At 61.6% G+C, this 22,860-nt stretch overlaps 1 long non-coding RNA gene across 1 annotated transcript in view; it reads left to right on the top strand.

Annotated features, from left to right (window-relative positions):
• LOC142477180 (uncharacterized) overlaps positions 1-18,393 on the top strand; it is a 39,733-nt gene extending 21,340 nt beyond the window's left edge. The window contains exon 3 of the long non-coding RNA XR_012792216.1: positions 18,338-18,393. This is a non-coding gene — a long non-coding RNA (uncharacterized LOC142477180). The remainder of the gene's footprint in view (positions 1-18,337) is intronic.
• Positions 18,394-22,860: the final 4,467 nt, after the last annotated feature.

The raw sequence follows: 22,860 nt of genomic DNA, 5'->3' as shown, positions 1-22,860 counted from the left end.
GTTGCTGCGTGCGTGTGTTGCTGTGCGTGTCATGCTGCGTGCGTGTGTTGCTGTGCGTGTCATGCCGCGTGCGTGTGTTGCTGCGTGCGTGTGTTGCTGTGCCTGTCATGCCGCGTGCGTGTGTTGCCACGTGCGTGTGTTGCTGCGTGCGTGTGTTGCCGCGTGCGTGTGTTGCTGTGCGTGTCATGCCGCTTGCGTGTCATGCCGCGTGCGTGTGTTGCTGTGCCTGTCATGCCGCGTGCGTGTGTTGCTGCGTGCGTGTGTTGCTGTGCGTGTCATGCCGCGTGCGTGTGTTGCTGTGCGTGTCATGCCGCGTGCGTGTGTTGCTGTGCGTATCATGCCGCGTGTGTTGCTACGTGCGTGTGTTGCTGTGCGTGTCATGCCGCGTGTGTGTGTGTTGCTGCGTGCGTGTGTTGCTGTGCGTGTCATGCCGCGTGTGTGTGTTGCTGCGTGCGTGTGTTGCTGTGCGTGTCATGCCGCGTGCGTGTGTTGCTGTGCGTGTCATACCGCGTGTGTGTGTTGCTGCGTGCGTGTGTTGCTGTGCGTGTCATGCTGCGTGCGTGTGTTGCTGTGCGTGTCATGCCGCGTGTGTGTGTTGCTGCGTGCGTGTGTTGCTGCGTGCGTGTGTTGCTGCGTGCGTGTGTTGCTGTGCGTGTCATGCCGCGTGTGTGTGTTGCTGCGTGCGTGTCATGCCGCGTGTGTGTGTTGCTGTGCGTGTCATGCCGCGTGCGTGTGTTGCTTTGCGTGTCATGCCGCGTGCGTGTGTTGCTGTGCGTGTCATGCCGCGTGCGTGTGTTGCTGTGCGTGTCATGCCGCGTGCGTGTGTTGCTGTGCGTGTCATGCCGCGTGCGTGTGTTGCTGTGCGTGTCATGCCGCGTGCGTGTGTTGCTGCGTGCGTGTGTTGCTGTGCGTGTCATGCCGCGTGCGTGTGTTGCTGTGCGTGTCATGCCGCGTGCGTGTGTTGCTGCGTGCGTGTGTTGCTGTGCGTGTGTTGCCGCGTGCGTGTGTTGCTGTGCGTGTCATGCTGCGTGCGTGTGTTGCTGTGCGTGTGTTGCTGTGCGTGTCATGCCGCGTGCGTGTGTTGCTGTGCGTGTCATGCCGCGTGCGTGTGTTGCTGTGCGTATCATGCCGCGTGTGTTGCTACGTGCGTGTGTTGCCGCGTGCGTGTGTTGCTGTGCGTGTCATGCCGCGTGCGTGTCATGCCGCGTGCGTGTGTTGCTGTGCGTGTCATGCCGCGTGCGTGTCATGCCGCGTGCGTGTGTTGCTGTGCGTGTCATGCCGCGTGTGTGTGTTGCGTGCGTGTGTTGCTGTGCGTGTCATGCCGCGTGCGTGTGTTGCTGTGCGTGTCATGCCGCGTGTGTGTGTTGCTGCGTGCGTGTGTTGCTGTGCGTGTCATGCCGCGTGTGTGTGTTGCTGCGTGCGTGTGTTGCTGTGCATGTCATGCCGCGTGTGTGTGTTGCTGTGCGTGTCATGCCGCGTGCGTGTGTTGCTGCGTGCGTGTGTTGCTGTGCGTGTCATGCCGCGTGCGTGTGTTGCGGCGTGCGTGTGTTGCTGTGCGAATCATGCCGCGTGCGTGTGTTGCTGTGCGTGTCATGCCGCGTGCGTGTGTTGCTGCGTGCGTGTGTTGCTGTGCGTGTCATGCTGCGTGCGTGTGTTGCTGCGTGCGTGTGTTGCTGTGCGTGTGTTGCTGTGCCTGTCATGCTGCGTGTGTGTGTTGCTGTGCGTGTCATGCCGCGTGCGTGTGTTGCTGTGCGTGTCATGCTGCGTGCGTGTGTTGCTGCGTGTGTGTGTTGCTGTGCCTGTCATGCTGCTTGTGTGTGTTGCTGTGCGTGTCATGCCGCGTGCCTGTGTTGCTGCGTGCGTGTGTTGCTGTGCGTGTCATGCCGCGTGTGTGTGTTGCTGCGTGCGTGTGTTGCTGTGCCTGTCATGCTGCGTGCGTGTGTTGCTGCGTGCGTGTGTTGCTGTGCGTGTCATGCCGCGTGTGTGTGTTGCTGCATGTGTGTGTTGCTGTGCCTGTCATGCTGCGTGTGTGTGTTGCTGTGCGTGTCATGCTGCGTGCGTGTGTTGCTGCGTGCGTGTGTTGCTGTGCCTGTCATGCTGCGTGTGTGTGTGTTGCTGTGCGTGTCATGCCGCGTGCGTGTGTTGCTGCGTGCGTGTGTTGCTGTGCGTGTCATGCCGCGTGTGTGTGTTGCTGCGTGCGTGTGTTGCTGTGCCTGTCATGCTGCGTGCGTGTGTTGCTGCGTGCGTGTGTTGCTGTGCGTGTCATGCCGCGTGTGTGTGTTGCTGCGTGCGTGTGTTGCTGTGCGTGTCATGCCGCGTGTGTGTGTTGCTGTGCGTGTCATGCCGCGTGTGTTGCTGCGTGTGTTGCTGTGCGTGTCATGCCGCGTGCGTGTGTTGCTGCGTGCGTGTTTTGCTGTGCATGTCATGCCGCGTGCGTGTGTTGCTGTGCCTGTCATGCCGCGTGCGTGTGTTGCTGCGTGCGTGTGTTGCTGTGCGTGTCATGCCGCGTGCGTGTGTTGCTGTGCGTGTCATGCCGCGTGCGTGTGTTGCTGTGCGTGTCATGCCACGTGCGTGTGTTGCTGTGCGTGTCATGCCGCGTGCGTGTGTTGCTGTGCGTGTGTTGCTGTGCGTATCATGCCGCGTGTGTTGCTGCGTGCGTGTGTTGCTGCGTGCGTGTGTTGCTGTGCGTGTCATGCCGCGTGCGTGTGTTGCTGCGTGCGTGTGTTGCTGCGTGCGTGTGTTGCTGTGCCTGTCATGCCGCGTGCGTGTGTTGCTGCGTGCGTGTGTTGCTGTGCCTGTCATGCCGCGTGCGTGTGTTGCTGCGTGCGTGTGTTGCTGTGCCTGTCATGCTGCGTGCGTGTGTTGCTGTGCGTGTGTTGCTGTGCCTGTCATGCTGCGTGCGTGTGTTGCTGTGCCTGTCATGCCGCGTGCGTGTGTTGCCACGTGCGTGTGTTGCTGCGTGCGTGTGTTGCTGTGCCTGTCATGCCGCGTGCGTGTGTTGCTGCGTGCGTGTGTTGCTGCGTGCGTGTGTTGCCGCGTGCGTGTGTTGCTGCGAGCGTGTGTTGCTGTGCGTGTCATGCCGCGTGCGTGTGTTGCTGTGCGTGTCATGTCGCGTGCGTGTGTTGCTGTGCGTGTCATGCCGCGTGTGTTGCTGCGTGCGTGTGTTGCTGTGCGTGTCATGCTGCGTGCGTGTGTTGCTGTGCGTGTCATGCCGCGTGTGTGTGTTGCTGCGTGCGTGTGTTGCTGCGTGCGTGTGTTGCTGCGTGCGTGTGTTGCTGTGCGTGTCATGCCGCATGTGTGTGTTGCTGCGTGCGTGTCATGCCGCGTGTGTGTGTTGCTGTGCGTGTCATGCCGCGTGTGTTGCTGCGTGCGTGTGTTGCTGTGCGTGTCATGCCGCGTGCGTGTGTTGCTGTGCGTGTCATGCCGCGTGCGTGTGTTGCTGTGCGTGTCATGCCGCGTGCGTGTGTTGCTGTGCGTGTCATGCCGCGTGCGTGTGTTGCTGTGCGTGTCATGCCGCGTGCGTGTGTTGCTGTGCGTGTCATGCCGCGTGCGTGTGTTGCTGTGCGTGTCATGCCGCGTGCGTGTGTTGCTGCATGCGTGTGTTGCTGTGCGTGTGTTGCTGCGTGCGTGTGTTGCTGTGCGTGTGTTGCCGCGTGCGTGTGTTGCTGTGCGTGCCATGCTGCGTGCGTGTGTTGCTGTGCGTGTGTTGCTGTGCGTGTCATGCCGCGTGCATGTGTTGCCGCGTGCGTGTGTTGCTGTGCGTGTCATGCCGCGTGTGTTGCTGTGCCTGTCATGCCGCGTGCGTGTGTTGCCACGTGCGTGTGTTGCTGCGTGCGTGTGTTGCCGCGTGCGTGTGTTGCTGTGCGTGTCATGCCGCGTGCGTGTCATGCCGCGTGCGTGTGTTGCTGTGCCTGTCATGCCGCGTGCGTGTGTTGCTGCGTGCGTGTGTTGCTGTGCGTGTCATGCCGCGTGCGTGTGTTGCTGTGCGTGTCATGTCGCGTGCGTGTGTTGCTGCGTGCGTGTGTTGCTGTGCCTGTCATGCCGCGTGCGTGTGTTGCCACGTGCGTGTGTTGCTGCGTGCGTGTGTTGCCGCGTGCGTGTGTTCCTGTGCGTGTGATGCCGCGTGCATGTCATGCCGCGTGCGTGTGTTGCTGTGCCTGTCATGCCGCGTGCGTGTGTTGCTGCGTGCGTGTGTTGCTGTGCGTGTCATGCCGCGTGCGTGTGTTGCTGTGCGTGTCATGTCGCGTGCGTGTGTTGCTGTGCGTGTCATGCCGCGTGCGTGTGTTGCTGCGTGCGTGTGTTGCTGTGCCTGTCATGCTGCGTGCGTGTTTTGCTGTGCCTGTCATGCCGCGTGCGTGTGTTGCCACGTGCGTGTGTTGCTGCGTGCGTGTGTTGCTGTGCCTGTCATGCCGCGTGCGTGTGTTGCCACGTGCGTGTGTTGCGTGCGTGTGTTGCTGCGTGCGTGTGTTGCCGCGTGCGTGTGTTGCTGTGCGTGTCATGCCGCGTGCGTGTCATGCCGCGTGCGTGTGTTGCTGTGCCTGTCATGCCGCGTGCGTGTGTTGCTGTGCGTGTCATGCCGCGTGCGTGTGTTGCTGTGCGTGTCATGCCGCGTGCGTGTGTTGCTGTGCGTGTCATGCCGCGTGCGTGTGTTGCTGTGCGTATCATGCCGCGTGTGTTGCTACGTGCGTGTGTTGCTGTGCGTGTCATGCCGCGTGCGTGTGTTGCTGTGCGTGTCATGTCGCGTGCGTGTGTTGCTGTGCGTGTCATGCCGCGTGCGTGTGTTGCTGCGTGCGTGTGTTGCTGTGCCTGTCATGCCGCGTGCGTGTGTTGCCACGTGCGTGTGTTGCTGCGTGCGTGTGTTGCCGCGTGCGTGTGTTGCTGTGCGTGTCATGCCGCGTGCGTGTGTTGCTGTGCCTGTCATGCCGCGTGCGTGTGTTGCAGCGTGCGTGTGTTGCTGTGCGTGTCATGCCGCGTGCGTGTGTTGCTGTGCGTGTCATGTCGCGTGCGTGTGTTGCTGTGCGTGTCATGCCGCGTGCGTGTGTTGCTGCGTGCGTGTGTTGCTGTGCCTGTCATGCTGCGTGCGTGTGTTGCTGTGCCTGTCATGCCGCGTGCGTGTGTTGCCACGTGCGTGTGTTGCTGCGTGCGTGTGTTGCTGTGCCTGTCATGCCGCGTGCGTGTGTTGCCACGTGCGTGTGTTGCTGCGTGCGTGTGTTGCTGCGTGCGTGTGTTGCCGCGTGCGTGTGTTGCTGTGCGTGTCATGCCGCGTGCGTGTCATGCCGCGTGCGTGTCATGCCGCGTGCGTGTGTTGCTGTGCCTGTCATGCCGCGTGCGTGTGTTGCTGTGCGTGTCATGCCGCGTGCGTGTGTTGCTGTGCGTGTCATGCCGCGTGCGTGTGTTGCTGTGCGTGTCATGCCGCGTGCGTGTGTTGCTGTGCGTATCATGCCGCGTGTGTTGCTACGTGCGTGTGTTGCTGTGCGTGTCATGCCGCGTGTGTGTGTTGCTGCGTGCGTGTTGCTGCGTGCGTGTGTTGCTGTGCGTGTCATGCCGCGTGTGTGTGTTGCTGCGTACGTGTGTTGCTGTGCGTGTCATGCCGCGTGTGTGTGTTGCTGCATGCGTGTGTTGCTGTGCGTGTCATGCCGCGTGCGTGTGTTGCTGTGCGTGTCATGCTGCGTGCGTGTGTTGCTGCGTGCGTGTGTTGCTGTGCGTGTCATGCCGCGTGTGTGTGTTGCTGCGTGCGTGTGTTGCTGTGCGTGTCATGCCGCGTGCGTGTGTTGCTGTGCCTGTCATGCTGCGTGCGTGTGTTGCTGTGCGTGTCATGCCGCGTGCGTGTGTTGCTGTGTGCGTGTGTTGCTGTGCGTGTCATGCCGCGTGTGTGTGTTGCTGTGCGTGTCATGCCGCGTGCGTGTGTTGCTGTGCGTGTCATGCCGCGTGCGTGTGTTGCTGTGCGTGTCATGCCGCGTGCGTGTGTTGCTGCGTGCGTGTGTTGCTGTGCGTGTCATGCCGCGTGCGTGTGTTGCTGTGCGTGTCATGCCGCGTGCGTGTGTTGCTGTGCGTGTCATGCCGCTTGCGTGTGTTGCTGCGTGCGTGTGTTGCTGTGCGTGTCATGCCGCGTGCGTGTGTTGCTGTGCGTGTCATGCTGCGTGCGTGTGTTGCTGTGCGTGTGTTGCTGTGCGTGTCATGCCGCGTGCATGTGTTGCTGTGCGTGTCATGCCGCGTGTGTGTGTTGCTGTGCGTGTCATGCTGCGTGCGTGTGTTGCTGTGCGTGTCATGCCGCGTGCGTGTGTTGCCGCGTGCTTGTGTTGCTGTGCGTGTGTTGCTGTGCGTGTCATGCCGCGTGCGTGTGTTGCTGTGCGTGTCATGCCGCGTGTGTTGCTGCGTGCGTGTGTTGCTGTGCGTGTCATGCCGCGTGCGTGTGTTGCTGCGTGCGTGTGTTGCTGTGCGTGTCATGCCGCGTGCGTGTGTTGCCGCGTGCGTGTGTTGCTGTGCGTGTCATGCCGCGTGCGTGTGTTGCTGTGCGTGTCATGCCGCGTGCGTGTCATGCCACGTGCGTGTGTTGCTGTGCGTGTCATGCCGCGTGCGTGTGTTGCCGCGTGCGTGTGTTGCTGTGTGTGTCATGCCGCGTGTGTGTGTTGCTGTGCGTGTCATGCCGCGTGCGTGCGTTGCGTGCGTGTGTTGCTCTGCGTGTCATGCCGCGTGTGTGTGTTGCTGTGCGTGTCATGCCGCGTGCGTGTCATGCCGCGTGCGTGTGTTGCTGTGCGTGTCATGCCGCGTGCGTGTGTTTCTGCGTGCGTGTTGCTGTGCGTGTCATGCCGCGTGCGTGTGTTGCTGCGTGCGTGTGTTGCTGTGCGTGTGTTGCTGCGTGCGTGTGTTGCTTTGCGTGTCATGCCGCGTGCGTGTGTTGCTGTGCGTGTCATGCCGCGTGCGTGTGTTGCTGTGTGCGTGTGTTGCTGTGCGTGTCATGCCGCGTGCGTGTGTTGCTGTGCGTGTCATGCCGCGTGCGTGTGTTGCTGTGCGTGTCATGCCGCGTGCGTGTGTTGCTGTGTGCGTGTGTTGCTGTGCGTGTCATGCCGCGTGCGTGTGTTGCTGTGTGGGTGTCATGCCGCGTGCGTGTGTTGCTGTGTGCGTGTGTTGCTGTGCGTGTCATGCCGCGTGCGTGTGTTGCTGTGCGTGTCATGCCGCGTGCGTGTGTTGCTTTGCGTGTCATGCCGCGTGTGTGTGTTGCTGCGTGCGTGTGTTGCTGTGCGTGTCATGCCGCGTGCGTGTGTTGCTGTGCGTGTCATGCCGCGTGTGTGTGTTGCTGCGTGCGTGTGTTGCTGTGCGTGTCATGCCGCGTGCGTGTGTTGCTGTGCCTGTCATGCTGCGTGCGTGTGTTGCTGTGCGTGTCATGCCGCGTGCGTGTGTTGCTGTGTGCGTGTGTTGCTGTGCGTGTCATGCCGCGTGTGTGTGTTGCTGTGCGTGTCATGCCGCGTGCGTGTGTTGCTGTGCGTGTCATGCCGCGTGCGTGTGTTGCTGTGCGTGTCATGCCGCGTGCGTGTGTTGCTGTGCGTGTCATGCCGCGTGCGTGTGTTGCTGTGTGCGTGTGTTGCTGTGCGTGTCATGCCGCGTGCGTGTGTTGCTGTGCGTGTCATGCCGCGTGCGTGTGTTGCTGTGTGCGTGTGTTGCTGTGCGTGTCATGCCGCGTGCGTGTGTTGCTGTGCGTGTCATGCCGCGTGCGTGTGTTGCTGTGCGTGTCATGCCGCGTGCATGTGTTGCTGTGCGTGTCATGCCGCGTGTGTGTGTTGCTGTGCGTGTCATGCTGCGTGCGTGTGTTGCTGTGCGTGTCATGCCGCGTGCGTGTGTTGCCGCGTGCTTGTGTTGCTGTGCGTGTGTTGCTGTGCGTGTCATGCCGCGTGCGTGTGTTGCTGTGCGTGTCATGCCGCGTGTGTTGCTGCGTGCGTGTGTTGCTGTGCGTGTCATGCCGCGTGCGTGTGTTGCTGCGTGCGTGTGTTGCTGTGCGTGTCATGCCGCGTGCGTGTGATGCCGCGTGCGTGTGTTGCTGTGCGTGTCATGCCGCGTGCGTGTGTTGCTGTGCGTGTCATGCCGCGTGCGTGTCATGCCACGTGCGTGTGTTGCTGTGCGTGTCATGCCGCGTGCGTGTGTTGCCGCGTGCGTGTGTTGCTGTGCGTGTCATGCCGCGTGTGTGTGTTGCTGTGCGTGTCATGCCGCGTGCGTGCGTTGCGTGCGTGTGTTGCTCTGCGTGTCATGCCGCGTGTGTGTGTTGCTGTGCGTGTCATGCCGCGTGCGTGTCATGCCGCGTGCGTGTGTTGCTGTGCGTGTCATGCCGCGTGCGTGTGTTTCTGCGTGCGTGTTGCTGTGCGTGTCATGCCGCGTGCGTGTGTTGCTGCGTGCGTGTGTTGCTGTGCGTGTGTTGCTGCGTGCGTGTGTTGCTTTGCGTGTCATGCCGCGTGCGTGTGTTGCTGTGCGTGTCATGCCGCGTGCGTGTGTTGCTGTGTGCGTGTGTTGCTGTGCGTGTCATGCCGCGTGCGTGTGTTGCTGCGCGTGTCATGCCGCGTGCGTGTGTTGCTGTGCGTGTCATGCCGCGTGCGTGTGTTGCTGTGTGCGTGTGTTGCTGTGCGTGTCATGCCGCGTGCGTGTGTTGCTGTGCGTGTCATGCCGCGTGCGTGTGTTGCTGTGTGCGTGTGTTGCTGTGCGTGTCATGCCGCGTGCGTGTGTTGCTGTGCGTGTCATGCCGCGTGCGTGTGTTGCTGTGTGCGTGTGTTGCTGTGCGTGTCATGCCGCGTGCGTGTGTTGCTGTGTGCGTGTGTTGGTGTGCGTGTCATGCCGCGTGCGTTGCTGTGTGTGTCATGCCGCGTGCGTGTGTTGCTGTGCGTGTCATGCCGCGTGCGTGTGTTGCTGTGCGTGTGTTGCTGTGCCTGTCATGCTGCGTGCGTGTGTTGCTGTGCGTGTCATGCCGCGTGCGTGTGTTGCTGTGCGTGTCATGCCGCGTGCGTGTGTTGCTGTGCGTGTGTTGCTGTGCCTGTCATGCTGCGTGCGTGTGTTGCTGTGCGTGTCATGCCGCGTGCGTTTGTTGCTGTGCGTGTGTTGCTGCGTGCGTGTGTTGCTGTGCGTGTCATGCCACGTGCGTGTGTTGCTGTGCGTGTCATGCCGCGTGCGTGTGTTGCTGTGTGTGTCATGCCGCGTGCGTGTGTTGCTGTGCGTGTCATGCCGCGTGCGTGTGTTGCTGCGTGCGTGTGTTGCTGTGCGTGTCATGCCGCGTGTGTGTGTTGCTGCGTGCGTGTGTTGCTGTGCGTGTCATGCCGCGTGCGTGTGTTGCTGTGCCTGTCATGCTGCGTGCGTGTGTTGCTGTGCGTGTCATGCCGCGTGCGTGTGTTGCTGTGTGCGTGTGTTGCTGTGCGTGTCATGCCGCGTGTGTGTGTTGCTGTGCGTGTCATGCCGCGTGCGTGTGTTGCTGCGTGCGTGTGTTGCTGTGCGTGTCATGCCGCGTGCGTGTGTTGCTGTGCGTGTCATGCCGCGTGCGTGTGTTGCTGCGTGCGTGTGTTGCTGTGTGTTGCTGTGCGTGTCATGCCGCGTGCGTGTGTTGCTGTGCGTGTCATGCCGCTTGCGTGTGTTGCTGCGTGCGTGTGTTGCTGTGCGTGTCATGCCGCGTGCGTATGCTGCGTGCGTGTGTTGCTGTGCGTGTGTTGCTGTGCGTGTCATGCCGCGTGCGTGTGTTGCTGTGCGTGTCATGCTGCGTGCGTGTGTTGCTGTGCGTGTCATGCTGCGTGCGTGTGTTGCTGTGCGTGTGTTGCTGTGCGTGTCATGCCGCGTGCGTGTGTTGCCGCGTGCGTGTGTTGCTGTGCGTGTCATGCCGCGTGCGTGTGTTGCTGTGCGTGTCATGCCGCGTGTGTTGCTGCGTGCGTGTGTTGCGTGCGTGTGTTGCTGTGCGTGTCATGCCGCGTGCGTGTGTTGCTGCGTGCGTGTGTTGCTGTGCGTGTCATGCCGAGTGCGTGTGTTGCCGCGTGCGTGTGTTGCTGTGCGTGTCATGCCGCGTGCGTGTGTTGCTGTGCGTGTCATGCCGCGTGCGTGTCATGCCACGTGCGTGTGTTGCTGTGCGTGTCATGCCGCGTGCGTGTGTTGCCGCGTGCATGTGTTGCTGTGCGTGTCATGCCGCGTGTGTGTGTTGCTGTGCGTGTCATGCCGCGTGCGTGCGTTGCGTGCGTGTGTTGCTCTGCGTGTCATGCCGCGTGTGTGTGTTGCTGTGCGTGTCATGCCGCGTGCGTGTCATGCCGCGTGCGTGTCATGCCGCGTGCGTGTGTTGCTGTGCGTGTCATGCCGCGTGCGTGTGTTGCTGCGTGCGTGTGTTGCTGTGCGTGTCATGCCGCGTGCGTGTGTTGCTGCGTGCGTGTGTTGCTGTGCGTGTGTTGCTGCGTGCGTGTGTTGCTGTGCGTGTCATGCCGCGTGCGTGTGTTGCTGTGCGTGTCATGCCGCGTGCGTGTGTTGCTGTGTGCGTGTGTTGCTGTGCGTGTCATGCCGCGTGCGTGTGTTGCTGTGCGTGTCATGCCGCGCGCGTGTGTTGCTGTGCGTGTCATGCCGCGTGCGTGTGTTGCTGTGTGCGTGTGTTGCTGTGCGTGTCATGCCGCGTGCGTGTGTTGCTGTGCGTGTCATGCCGCGTGCGTGTGTTGCTGTGTGCGTGTGTTGCTGTGCGTGTCATGCCGCGTGCGTTTGTTGCTGTGCGTGTCATGCCGCGTGCGTGTGTTGCTGTGTGCGTGTGTTGCTGTGCGTGTCATGCCGCGTGCGTGTGTTGCTGTGTGCGTGTGTTGCTGTGCGTGTCATGCCGCGTGCGTGTGTTGCTGTGTGTGTCATGCCGCGTGCGTGTGTTGCTGTGCGTGTCATGCCGCGTGCGTGTGTTGCTGTGCGTGTGTTGCTGTGCCTGTCATGCTGCGTGCGTGTGTTGCTGTGCGTGTCATGCCGCGTGCGTGTGTTGCTGTGCGTGTCATGCCGCGTGCGTGTGTTGCTGTGCGTGTGTTGCTGTGCCTGTCATGCTGCGTGCGTGTGTTGCTGTGCGTGTCATGCCGCGTGCGTGTGTTGCTGTGCGTGTGTTGCTGCGTGCGTGTGTTGCTGTGCGTGTCATGCCACGTGCGTGTGTTGCTGTGCGTGTCATGCCGCGTGCGTGTGTTGCTGTGTGCGTATGTTGCTGTGTGCGTGTGTTGCTGTGCGTGTCATGCCGCGTGCGTGTGTTGCTGTGCGTGTCATGCCACGTGCGTGTGTTGCTGTGCGTGTCATGCCGCGTGCGTGTGTTGCTGTGTGCGTGTGTTGCTGTGCGTATCATGCCGCGTGCGTGTGTTGCTGTGCCTGTCATGCCGCGTGCGTGTGTTGCTGTGCGTGTGTTGCTGTGCGTGTCATGCCGCGTGCGTGTATTGCCGCGTGCGTGTGTTGCTGTGCGTGTCATGCCGCGTGCGTGTGTTGCTGTGCCTGTCATGCTGCGTGCGTGTGTTGCTGTGCGTGTGTTGCTGTGCGTGTCATGCCGCGTGCGTGTATTGCCGCGTGCGTGTGTTGCTGTGCCTGTCATGCCGCGTGCGTGTGTTGCTGTGCGTGTGTTGCTGTGCCTGTCATGCCGCGTGCGTGTGTTGCTGTGTGCGTGTGTTGCTGTGCGTGTCATGTTGCTGTGCGTGTGTTGCTGTGCGTGTCATGCCGCGTGCGTGTCATGCCGCGTGCGTGTGTTGCTGTGCGTGTCATGCCGCGTGCGTGTGTTGCTGTGCGTGTCATGCCGCGTGCGTGTGTTGCTGCGTGCGTGTGTTGCTGTGCGTGTCATGCCACGTGCGTGTGTTGCTGTGCGTGTCATGCCGCGTGCGTGTGTTGCTGTGTGCGTGTGTTGCTGTGCGTGTCATGCCGCGTGCGTGTGTTGCTGCGTGCGTGTGTTGCTGTGCGTGTCATGCCGCGTGCGTGTGTTGCTGTGCCTGTCATGCCGCGTGCGTGTGTTGCTGCGTGCGTGTGTTGCTGTGCGTGTCATGCTGCGTGCGTGTGTTGCTGTGTGTGTCATGCCGCGTGCGTGTGTTGCTGCGTGCGTGTGTTGCTGTGCGTGTCATGCCGCGTGCGTGTGTTGCTGCGTGCGTGTGTTGCTGTGCGTGTGTTGCTGCGTGCGTGTGTTGCTGTGCGTGTCATGCCGCGTGCGTGTGTTGCTGTGCGTGTCACGCCGCTTGCGTGTGTTGGTGTGCGTGTCACGCCCCGTGCGTGTGTTGCTGTGTGTGCCATGCAGCGTGCATGTGTTGCTGTGTGTGTGTTGCTGTGCATGTGATGCCGCGTGTGTGTTGCTGTGCATGTGATGCCGCGTGTGTTCCTGTTTGTGTGTTGCTGTGCCATGCCGCGTGTGTGTTGCTGTGCATGTGATGCCGCGTGTGTGTTCCTGTTTGTGTGTTGCTGTGCATGTGATGCCGCGTGTGTGTTGCTGTGCATGTGTTGCTGTGCGTGTCATGCCGCGTGCGTGTGTTGCTGTGCGTGTCATGCCGCGTGCGTGTGTTGCTGCGTGCGTGTGTTGCTGTGCGTGTCATGCCGCGTGCGTGTGTTGCTGTGCGTGTCATGCCGCGTGCGTGTGTTGCTGTGCATGTCATGCCGCGTGCGTGTGTTGCCGTGTGCGTGTGTTGCTGTGCGTGTCATGCCGCGTGCGTGTGTTGCTGTGCGTGTCATGCCGCGTGCGTGTGTTGCTGTGCGTGTCATGCTGCGTGCGTGTGTTGCTGTGCGTGTCATGCCGCGTGCGTGTGTTGCTGTGCGTGTCATGCTGCGTGCGTGTGTTGCTGTGCGTGTGTTGCTGTGCGTGTCATGCTGCGTGCGTGTGTTGCTGTGCGTGTGTTGCTGTGCGTGTCATGCCGCGTGCGTGTGTTGCCGCGTGCGTGTGTTGCTGTGCGTGTCATGCCGCGTGCGTGTGTTGCTGTGCGTGTCATGCCGCGTGTGTTGCTGCGTGCGTGTGTTGCGTGCGTGTGTTGCTGTGCGTGTCATGCCGCGTGCGTGTGTTGCTGCGTGCGTGTGTTGCTGTGCGTGTCATGCCGCGTGCGTGTGTTGCCGCGTGCGTGTGTTGCTGTGCGTGTCATGCCGCGTGCGTGTGTTGCTGTGCGTGTTATGCCGCGTGCGTGTCATGCCACGTGCGTGTGTTGCTGTGCGTGTCATGCCGCGTGCGTGTGTTGCCGCGTGCGTGTGTTGCTGTGCGTGTCATGCCGCGTGTGTGTGTTGCTGTGCGTGTCATGCCGCGTGCGTGTGTTGCGTGCGTGTGTTGCTCTGCGTGTCATGCCGCGTGTGTGTGTTTCTCTGCGTGTCATGCCGCGTGCGTGTCATGCCGCGTGCGTGTCATGCCGCGTGCGTGTGTTGCTGTGCGTGTCATGCCGCGTGCGTGTCATGCCGCGTGCGTGTGTTGCTGTGCGTGTCATGCCGCGTGCGTGTGTTGCTGTGCGTGTGTTGCTGCGTGCGTGTGTTTCTGTGCGTGTCATGCCGCGTGCGTGTGTTGCTGTGCGTGTCATGCCGCGTGCGTGTGTTGCTGTGCGTGTCATGCCGCGTGCGTGTGTTGCTGTGCGTGTCATGCCGCGTGCGTGTGTTGCTGTGTGCGTGTGTTGCTGTGCGTGTCATGCCGCGTGCGTGTTGCTGTGCGTGTCATGCCGCGTGCGTGTGTTGCTGTGTGCGTGTGTTGCTGTGCGTGTCATGCCGCGTGCATGTGTTGCTGTGCGTGTCATGCCGCGTGCGTGTGTTGCTGTGTGCGTGTGTTGCTGTGCGTGTCGTGCCGCGTTCGTGTGTTGCTGTGCGTGTCATGCCGCGTGCATGTGTTGCTGTGTGCGTGTGTTGCTGTGCGTGTCATGCCGCGTGCGTGTGTTGCTGTGTGCGTGTGTTGCTGTGCGTGTCATGCCGCGTGCGTGTGTTGCTGTGCGTGTCATGCCGCGTGCGTGTGTTGCTGTGCGTGTCATGCCGCGTGCGTGTGTTGCTGTGCGTGTGTTGCTGTGCCTGTCATGCTGCGTGCGTGTGTTGCTGTGCGTGTCATGCCGCGTGCGTGTGTTGCTGTGCGTGTCATGCCACGTGCGTGTGTTGCTGTGTGCGTGTGTTGCTGTGCGTATCATGCCGCGTGCGTGTGTTGCTGTGCCTGTCATGCCGCGTGCGTGTGTTGCTGTGCGTGTGTTGCTGTGCGTGTCATGCCGCGTGCGTGTATTGCCGCGTGCGTGTGTTGCTGTGCGTGTCATGCCGCGTGCGTGTGTTGCTGTGCCTGTCATGCTGCGTGCGTGTGTTGCTGTGCGTGTGTTGCTGTGCGTGTCATGCCGCGTGCGTGTATTGCCGCGTGCGTGTGTTGCTGTGCCTGTCATGCCGCGTGCGTGTGTTGCTGTGCGTGTGTTGCTGTGCCTGTCATGCCGCGTGCGTGTGTTGCTGTGTGCGTGTGTTGCTGTGCGTGTCATGCCGCGTGCGTGTGTTGCTGTGCGTGTGTTGCTGTGCGTGTCATGCCGCGTGCGTGTATTGCCGCGTGCGTGTGTTGCTGTGCGTGTCATGCCGCGTGCGTGTGTTGCTGTGCGTGTCATGCCGCGTGCGTGTGTTGCTGTGAGTGTCATGCCGCGTGCGTGTGTTGCTGCGTGCGTGTGTTGCTGTGCGTGTCATGCCACGTGCGTGTGTTGCTGTGCGTGTCATGCCGCGTGCGTGTGTTGCTGTGTGCGTGTGTTGCTGTGCGTGTCATGCCGCGTGCGTGTGTTGCTGCGTGCGTGTGTTGCTGTGCGTGTGTTGCTGTGCGTGTCATGCCGCGTGCGTGTGTTGCTGTGCCTGTCATGCCGCGTGCGTGTGTTGCTGCGTGCGTGTGTTGCTGTGCGTGTCATGCTGCGTGCGTGTGTTGCTGTGCGTGTCATGCCGCGTGCGTGTGTTGCTGCGTGCGTGTGTTGCTGTGCGTGTCATGCCGCGTGCGTGTGTTGCTGTGCGTGTGTTGCTGCGTGCGTGTGTTGCTGTGCGTGTCATGCCGCGTGCGTGTGTTGCTGTGCGTGTCACGCCGCTTGCGTGTGTTGGTGTGCGTGTCACGCCCCGTGCGTGTGTTGCTGTGTGTGCCATGCAGCGTTCATGTGTTGCTGTGTGTGTGTTGCTGTGCATGTGATGCCGCGTGTGTGTTGCTGTGCATGTGATGCCGCGTGTGTTCCTGTTTGTGTGTTGCTGTGCCATGCCGCGTGTGTGTTGCTGTGCATGTGATGCCGCGTGTGTGTTCCTGTTTGTGTGTTGCTGTGCATGTGATGCCGCGTGTGTGTTGCTGTGCATGTGTTGCTGTGCGTGTCATGCCGCGTGCGTGTGTTTCTGTGCGTGTCATGCCGCGTGCGTGTGTTGCTGTGCGTGTCATGCCGCGTGCGTGTGTTGCTGTGCGTGTCATGCCGCGTGCGTGTGTTGCTGTGTGCGTGTGTTGCTGTGCGTGTCATGCCGCGTGCGTGTGTTGCTGTGCGTGTCATGCCGCGTGCGTGTGTTGCTGTGCGTGTCATGCCGCGTGCGTGTGTTGCTGTGTGCGTGTGTTGCTGTGCGTGTCATGCCGCGTGCGTGTGTTGCTGTGCGTGTCATGCCGCGTGCGTGTGTTGCTGTGTGCGTGTGTTGCTGTGCGTGTCATGCCGCGTGCGTGTGTTGCTGTGCGTGTCATGCCGCGTGCGTGTGTTGCTGTGTGCGTGTGTTGCTGTGCGTGTCATGCCGCGTGCGTGTGTTGCTGTGCGTGTCATGCCGCGTGCATGTGTTGCTGTGTGCGTGTGTTGCTGTGCGTGTCATGCCGCGTGCGTGTGTTGCTGTGTGCGTGTGTTGCTGTGCGTGTCATGCCGCGTGCGTGTGTTGCTGTGCGTGTCATGCCGCGTGCGTGTGTTGCTGTGCGTGTCATGCCGCGTGCGTGTGTTGCTGCGTGCGTGTGTTGCTGTGCCTGTCATGCTGCGTGCGTGTGTTGCTGTGCGTGTCATGCCGCGTGCGTGTGTTGCTGTGCGTGTCATGCCGCGTGCGTGTGTTGCTGTGCGTGTGTTGCTGTGCCTGTCATGCTGCGTGCGTGTGTTGCTGTGCGTGTCATGCCGCGTGCGTGTGTTGCTGTGCGTGTGTTGCTGCGTGCGTGTGTTGCTGTGCGTGTCATGCCACGTGCGTGTGTTGCTGTGCGTGTCATGCCGCGTGCGTGTGTTGCTGTGCGTGTGTTGCTGTGTGCGTGTGTTGCTGTGCGTGTCATGCCGCGTGCGTGTGTTGCTGTGCCTGTCATGCCGCGTGCGTGTGTTGCTGTGCGTGTCATGCCGCGTGCGTGTGTTGCTGTGCGTGTGTTGCTGTGCGTGTCATGCCACGTGCGTGTGTTGCTGTGCGTGTCATGCCGCGTGCGTGTGTTGCTGTGTGCGTGTGTTGCTGTGCGTGTGTTGCTGTGTGCGTGTGTTGCTGTGCGTGTCATGCCGCGTGCGTGTGTTGCTGTGCCTGTCATGCCGCGTGCGTGTGTTGCTGTGCGTGTCATGCCGCGTGCGTGTGTTGCTGCGTGCGTGTGTTGCTGTGCGTGTCATGCCACGTGCGTGTGTTGCTGTGCGTGTCATGCCGCGTGCGTGTGTTGCTGTGTGCGTGTGTTGCTGTGCGTATCATGCCGCGTGCGTGTGTTGCTGTGCCTGTCATGCCGCGTGTGTGTGTTGCTGTGCGTGTCATGCCGCGTGCGTTTATTGCCGCGTGCGTGTGTTGCTGTGCGTGTCATGCCGCGTGCGTGTGTTGCTGTGCCTGTCATGCTGCGTGCGTGTGTTGCTGTGCGTGTGTTGCTGTGCGTGTCATGCCGCGTGCGTGTATTGCCGCGTGCGTGTGTTGCTGTGCCTGTCATGCCGCGTGCGTGTGTTGCTGTGCGTGTGTTGCTGTGCCTGTCATGCCGCGTGCGTGTGTTGCTGTGTGCGTGTGTTGCTGTGCGTGTCATGCCGCGTGCGTATGTTGCTGTGCGTGTGTTGCTTTGCGTGTCATGCCGCGTGCGTGTATTGCCGCGTGCGTGTGTTGCTGTGCGTGTCATGCCGCGTGCGTGTGTTGCTGTGCGTGTCATGCCGCGTGCGTGTGTTGCTGTGCGTGTCATGCCGCGTGCGTGTGTTGCTGCGTGCGTGTGTTGCTGTGCGTGTCATGCCACGTGCGTGTGTTGCTGTGCGTGTCATGCCGCGTGCGTGTGTTCTGTGTGCGTGTGTTGCTGTGCGTGTCATGCCGCGTGCGTGTGTTGCTGTGTGCGTGTGTTGCTGTGCGTGTCATGCCGCGTGCGTGTGTTGCTGCGTGCGTGTGTTGCTGTGCGTGTCATGCCGCGTGCGTGTGTTGCTGTGCCTGTCATGCCGCGTGCGTGTGTTGCTGCGTGCGTGTGTTGCTGTGCGTGTCATTCCGCGTGCGTGTGTTGCTGTGCGTGTCATGCCGCGTGCGTGTGTTGCTGTGCCTGTCATGCCGCGTGCGTGTGTTGCTGCGTGCGTGTGTTGCTGTGCGTGTCATGCTGCGTGCGTGTGTTGCTGTGCGTGTCATGCCGCGTGCGTGTGTTGCTGCGTGCGTGTGTTGCTGTGCGTGTCATGCCGCGTGCGTGTGTTGCTGCGTGCGTGTGTTGCTGTGCGTGTGTTGCTGCGTGCGTGTGTTGCTGTGCGTGTCATGCCGCGTGCGTGTGTTGCTGTGCGTGTCACGCCGCTTGCGTGTGTTGGTGTGCGTGTCACGCCCCGTGCGTGTGTTGCTGTGTGTGCCATGCAGCGTGCATGTGTTGCTGTGTGTGTGTTGCTGTGCATGTGATGCCGCGTGTGTGTTGCTGTGCATGTGATGCCGCGTGTGTTCCTGTTTGTGTGTTGCTGTGCCATGCCGCGTGTGTGTTGCTGTGCATGTGATGCCGCGTGTGTGTTCCTGTTTGTGTGTTGCTGTGCATGTGATGCCGCGTGTGTGTTGCTGTGCATGTGATGCCGCGTGTGCGTGTTGCTGTGCATGTGATGCCGCGTGTGTGTTCCTGTTTGTGTGTTGCTGTGTGTGTGTTGCTGTGCATGTGATGCCGCGTGTGTGTTCCTGTTTGTGTGTTGCTGTGTGTGTGTTGCTGTGCATGTGATGCCGCGTGTGTGTTGCTGTGCATGTGATGCCGCGTGTGTGTTGCTGTGCATGTGATGCCGCGTGTGTGTTGCTGTTTGTGTGTTGCTGTGCATGTGATGCCGCGTGTGTGTTGCTGTGCATGTGATGCCGCGTGTGTGTTGCTGTGAATGTGATGCCGCGTGTGTGTTCCTGTGTGTGTGTTGCTGTGTGTGTGTTGCTGTGTGTGTGTTGCTGTGTGTGTGTTGCTGTGTGTGTGTTGCTGTGTGTGTGTTGCTGTGCGTGTGACGCCGCGTGTGTTGCCGCGTGTGTTCCTGTGCTTGCGCAGGTAATGTCTGTGTTCCCTCCGCAGGTTAGAATTGTATCGGAAAGTCCCTTCCTTGCGCATTCTGGCGTGCGGCGGAGACGCACTGTGAGTCGCGTGTACCAATCCAATGTGTCTTTATGCTCTCCTGCCTCTCCACACTACTCTCTCCCTCCCCCCTTCATTTTACCCCTCCTTTCCACCCTGCTCTCTTTCCCTCCTTTCCACCCTGCTCTCTTTCCCTCCTTTCCCCCCCCTCTCTTTCCCTCCTCCCCCCCTCTCTTTCCCTCCTCCCCCCCTCTCTTTCCTCCTCCCCCCCCTCTCTTTCCTCCTCTCCCCCCCCCTCTCTTTCCCTCCTTCCCGACCCCTCTCTTTCCCTCCTCCCCCCCCCTCTCTTTCCCTCCTTCCCCCCCCCCTCTCTTTCCCTCCTTCCCCCTTCTCTCCTCCCTCCTTCCCACCTCTCTCCTCCCTCCTTCCCCACCTCTCTCCTCCCTCCTTCCCCACTTCTCTCTTCCCTCCTTCCCCCCTCTCTCTCCCTCCTTCCCACCTCTCTCCTCCCTCCTTCACCCCCCTCTCTCCTCCCTCCTTCCCCCCTTCTTCCTCCTCCTTCCCCCCCTTCTCTCCCACCTCCTTCCCCCCTTCTCTCCTCCTCCTTCCCCCCCTTCTCTCCTCCCTCCTTCCCCCCCTTCTCTCCTCCCTCCTTCCCCCCCTCTCTCCTCCCTCCTTCCCCCCTTCTCTCCTCCCTCCTTCCCCCTTCTCTCCTCCCTCCTTCCCCCCTTCTCTCCTCCCTCCTTCCCCCCCTTCTCTCCTCCCTCCTTCCCCCCCTTCTCTCCTCCCTCCTCCCCCCTCTCTCCTCCCTCCCCCCTTCCTCCTCCCTCCTTCCCCCCCTTCTCTCCTCCCCTCCTTCCCCCTTCTCTCCTCCCTCCTTCCCCCTTCTCTCCTCCCTCCTTCCCCCCTTCTCTCCTCCCCCTTCCCCCCTCTCTCCTCCCTCTATCCCCCCCCTTCTCTCCTCCCTCCTTCCCCCCCTCTCCTCCCTCCTTCCCCCCCTTCTCTCCTCCACCCTTCCCCACCTCTCTCCTCCCTCCTCTCCCCCTCTCTCCTCCCTCCTTCCCCCCTTCTCTCCTCCCTCCTTCCCCCCTCTCTCCTCCCTCCTTCCCCCCTTCTCTCCTTCCCCCCCCTCTCTCCTCCCTCCTTCCCCCCTTCTCTCCTCCCTCCCCCCCTTCTCTCCTCCCTCCTTCCCCCCCTTCTCTCCTCCCTCCTTCCCCCCCTTCTCTCCTCCCTCCTTCCCCCCCTTCTCTCCTCCCTCCTTCCCCCCTCCCTCCTTCCCCCTCTCTCCTCCCTCTTTCCCCCCTCTCCTCCCTCCTTCCCCCCCCTCTCCTCCCTCCTCCCCCCCCTCTCTCCTCCCTCCTCCCCCCTCTCTCCTCCCTCCTCCCCCCCTCTCTCCTCCCTCCTCCCCCCCTCTCTCCTCCCTCCTCCCCCCCTCTCTCCTCCCTCCTTCCCCCCTCTCTCCTCCCTCCTTCCCCCCTCTCTCCTCCCTCCTTCCCCCCTCTCTCCTCCCTCCTTCCCCCCTCTCTCCTCCCTCCTTCCCTCCCTTTCTCCTCCCTCCTTTCTCCTCCCTCCTTTCTCCTCCCTCCTTTCCCTCCCTTTCTCCTCCCTCCTTCCCCCTCTCTCTCCTCCCTCCTTCCCCCCTCCTCCCTCCTTCCCCCCTCCTCCCTCCTTCCCCCCCTCCTCCTCCTTTCCCCCTGTCTCCTCCCTCCTTCCCCCCCTCCCCCTCTCTCTTCCCCCCCCCTCTCTTTCCCCCCTCTCTCTTTCCCCCCTCTCTCTTTCCTCCCCTCTCTCTTCCCTCCTCCCCCCCCTCTCTTTCCCTCCTCCCCCCCCTCTCTTTCCCTCCTCCCCCCCTCTCTTTCCCTCCTCCCCCCCTCTCTTTCCCTCCTTCCCGACCCCTCTCTTCCCTCCCCCCCCTCTCTTTCCTCCTTCCCCCCCTCTCTTTCCCTCCTTCCCCCCTTCTCTCCTCCCTCCTTCCCACCTCTCTCCTCCCTCCTTCCCACTTCTCTCTTCCCTCCTTCCCCCCTCTCTTCCTTCCCTCCTTCCCACCTCTCTCCTCCCTCCTTCACCCCCCTCTCTCCTCCCTCCTTCCCCCCCTTCTCTCCTCCCTCCTTCCCCCCCTTCTCTCCTCCCTCCTTCCCCCCCTCTCTCCTCCCTCCTTCCCCCCCTTCTCTCCTCCCTCCTTCCCCCCTTCTCTCCTCCCTCCTTCCCCCCTTCTCTCCTCCCTCCTTCCCCCCCTTCTCTCCTCCCTCCTTCCCCCCTTCTCTCCTCCCTCCTTCCCCCCTCCCTCCTTCCCCCTCTCTCCTCCCTCTTTCCCCCCTCTCCTCCCTCATTCCCCCCTTCTCTCCTCCCTCCTTCCCCCTTCTCTCCTCCCTCCTTCCCTCCTTCCCCCCTCTCTCCTCCCTCCTCCCCCCCTCTCTCCTCCCTCCTCCCCCCTCTCTCCTCCCTCCTCCCCCCCTCTCTCCTCCTCCTTCCTGCCCTCTCTCCTCCCTCCTTCCCCCCTCTCTCCTCCCTCCTTCCCCCCTCTCTCCTCCCTCCTTCCCCCCTCTCTCCTCCCTCCTTCCCTCCCTTTCTCCTCCCTCCTTTCTCCTCCCTCCTTTCCCTCCCTTTCTCCTCCCTCCTTTCCCTCCCTTTCTCCTCCCTCCTTCCCCCTCTCTCTCCTCCCTCCTTCCCCCCCTCCTCCCTCCTCCCTCCTTCCCCCCCTCCTCCCTCCTTTCCCCCCTGTCTCCTCCCTCCTTCCCCCCCTCCCCCTCTCTCTTCCCCCCCCCCCTCTCTTTCCCCCCTCTCTCTTCCCCCCCCCCCTCTCTCTTTCCCCCCCTCTCTCTTTCCCCCCTTCTCTCTTCCTCCTCCCTCTCTCTCCCCCACCTATATCTCCCTCTCCCCCTCCCCCCTCCCCCCTCTCTCTCCCCTCCCCCCCTCACTCTCTCTCACTCATCATCTCCTTTCTTTCTCTCCCCAGGTGGGGTGGATCCTCTCTGTTCTGGACCAGTTGCACCTCTTTCCTCCTCCCCCTGTAGCCATCCTTCCCCTTGGGACAGGCAACGACCTCGCCAGGACCCTCAACTGGGGTGGGGTAAGTCACCCCCCTCCACCCCCCCATCCCTCTAACCTTTCCCACCCAAATTCCACCTTCACTGCTGAGGATAGGATCAGCTGTGATCTCATCTCTCCTTCCCACTGTGCGTGTGCAGTACCGCAGATGAGCACTAGGTGTCTGTAGAACTACATAGAATTGGTCACACTGGAAACCCTTATTTTAAGGCATACAGTATACAGTATACAGTACTATACATGAAACATTTAGCAAGTCTGAGCCAATCTGTGAGCAGAAAACAAATAATACATATCTGCTGCACCAAATATTAATCGGCTTCTCAGGTGTCTTCCATGTGACAGATCTGGGGCCACAGGAATTTACTCCAAATCCATGTAACTTATTGTTGGAAATAACTGAGGTGACAGAGGTGCAGAATTCAGCACATTGCTTTATAATATGTGCACCCTGTAAGTAACTCCTCTGATAACAAGATCACCTTTCCCTTCTCTGCAAGCTATGGCTCCTAGGGGATTTAATATCTCCCTCCCCGTCTAATCTCAATCTCTCTCGCTCTCTCTCGCTCTCTCTCTTTCCCCCACCTCTCTCGCTCTCTCTTTCTCTCTTTCCCCCCCTCTCTCGCTCTCTCTTTCCCCCCCCCCCTCTCTCGCTCTCTCTTCCCCCCCTCTCTCGCTCTCTCTTTCCCCCCCTCTCTCGCTCTCTCTTTCCCCCCCTCTCTCGCTCTCTCGCTCTCTCGCTCTCTGGCTCTTCCCCCCTCTCTCGCTCTCTCTCTTTCCCCCCCCTCGCTCTCTCGCCCTCTCTCTCTTCCCCCCCCCCCTCGCTCTCTCGCTCTCTCTCTTCCCCCTCTCGCTCTCTCTCTTCCCCCCCTCTTCTCTCTCTCTCTTCCCCCTCTTTCTCTCGCTCTCTCGCTCTCTCTCTCTTCCCCCCCTCTTCTCTCGCTCTCTCTCTTCCCCCCTCTTTCTCTCGCTCTCTCTCTCTTCCCCCCCTCTTTCTCTCACTCTCTCGCTCTCTCTCTTCCCCCCTCGCTCTCTCGCTCTCTCTTCCCCCTCCTCTTTCTCTCGCTCTCTCTCTTCCCCCTCTTTCTCTCGCTCTCTCTTCCCCCCTCTTTCTCTCGCTCTCTCTCTTCCCCCCCCTCTTTCTCTCGCTCTCTCTCTTCCCCCCCTCTTTCTCTCGCTCTCTCTTCCCCCCCCCTCTCTCGCTCTCTCTCTCTCTTCCCCCTCGCTCTCTCGCTCTCTCTCTTCCCCCCTCTTTCTCTCGCTCTCTCTCTCTTCCCCCTCTTTCTCTCGCTCTCTCCCCCCCTCTTTCTCTCGCTCTCTCGCTCTCTTTCTTTCCCCCCCTCGCTCTCTCTCTTCCCCCCCTCTTTCTCTCGCTCTCTCTCTCTTCCCCCCTCTTTCTCTCGCTCTCTCTCTCTTGCCCCCCTCGCTCTCTCGCTCTCTCTCTCTCTTCCCCCCCTCTTTCTCTCGCTCTCTCG

The sequence above is a fragment of the Ascaphus truei genome, unplaced genomic scaffold (assembly GCF_040206685.1).
Source record: "Ascaphus truei isolate aAscTru1 unplaced genomic scaffold, aAscTru1.hap1 HAP1_SCAFFOLD_2048, whole genome shotgun sequence".
Taxonomy (NCBI): Eukaryota; Metazoa; Chordata; class Amphibia; order Anura; family Ascaphidae; genus Ascaphus; species Ascaphus truei.
This window is presented reverse-complemented; position numbering and strand designations above follow the sequence as displayed.